This window comes from Scyliorhinus torazame, chromosome X, assembly GCF_047496885.1.
Source record: "Scyliorhinus torazame isolate Kashiwa2021f chromosome X, sScyTor2.1, whole genome shotgun sequence".
NCBI lineage: Eukaryota > Metazoa > Chordata > Chondrichthyes > Carcharhiniformes > Scyliorhinidae > Scyliorhinus > Scyliorhinus torazame.
Window position 1 is genome coordinate 3,147,711 of NC_092738.1, and position 1,008 is coordinate 3,148,718.

Below are 1,008 nucleotides of genomic sequence, written 5' to 3' on the forward strand. Positions count from 1 at the left end.
GAGACAGAGACAGAGACAGAGAGAGACAGAGTGAGAGACAGAGAGAGAGAGATAGAGAGACAGAGAGAGAGAGACAGACAGAGAGAGAGACAGAGAGAGAGAGAGAGAGAGACAGAGAGAGAGAGAGAGAGAGACAGAGAGAGAGAGAGAGAGAGACAGAGAGAGAGAGAGAGAGAGACAGAGACAGAGAGAGAGAGAGACAGAGAGAGACAGAGAGACAGAGAGAGAGCGAGAGAGGGAGAGTGAGAGAGAGCGAGAGAGGGAGAGGGAGAGAGAGAGAGAGAGAGAGAGACAGAGAGAAAGACAGGGAGAGAGAGAGAGACAGAGACATAGACAGAGACAGAGAGACAGAGACAGATACAGAGACAGAGAGAGAGACAGAGACAGAGAGAGAGACAGAGAGAGAGAGACAGAGAGAGAGACAGGGAGAGACAGAGAGAGAGACAGGGAGAGACAGAGAGAGAGACAGGGAGAGAGAGACAGGGCGAGAGACAGGGCGAGAGAGAGACAGAGGCAGAGAGAGAGAGAGAGAGACAGAAAGGCAGAGAGAGAGAGAGAGAGACAGAGAGAGAGTGCCAGAGAGACAGAGAGAGACAGAGACAGAGACAGAGAGAGAGAGACAGAGAGAGAGAGACAGAGAGAGAGAGACAGGGACAGACAGAGAGAGAGACAGAGAGAGACAGACAGACAGAGAGAGAGAGAGACAGAGCGAGATAGAGAGTGCAGTGCAACAGTTACTCACTCAAGTTGAGAAGTGATGAAGTCAATCGAGGCTTTATTAAGCAAGACCTGTTCCCCAGCAGCTCAGTTACAGAATGCGGCTGCTGGGAGTGCTCGAGCTCTTATACTCCACCTTCAGGGCTGAGCCAACAGGCGGCAGATCCAACCAGGACCCAGTGTCTGTCTGCCAATAGCCTCTCGGCTTCACAGGTACCCCTAATACATACCACCACATTCACCCCTTGTTAAAAAAGAACCCGGCGGGGTGGTGGTTCGCATGGTGGTAGG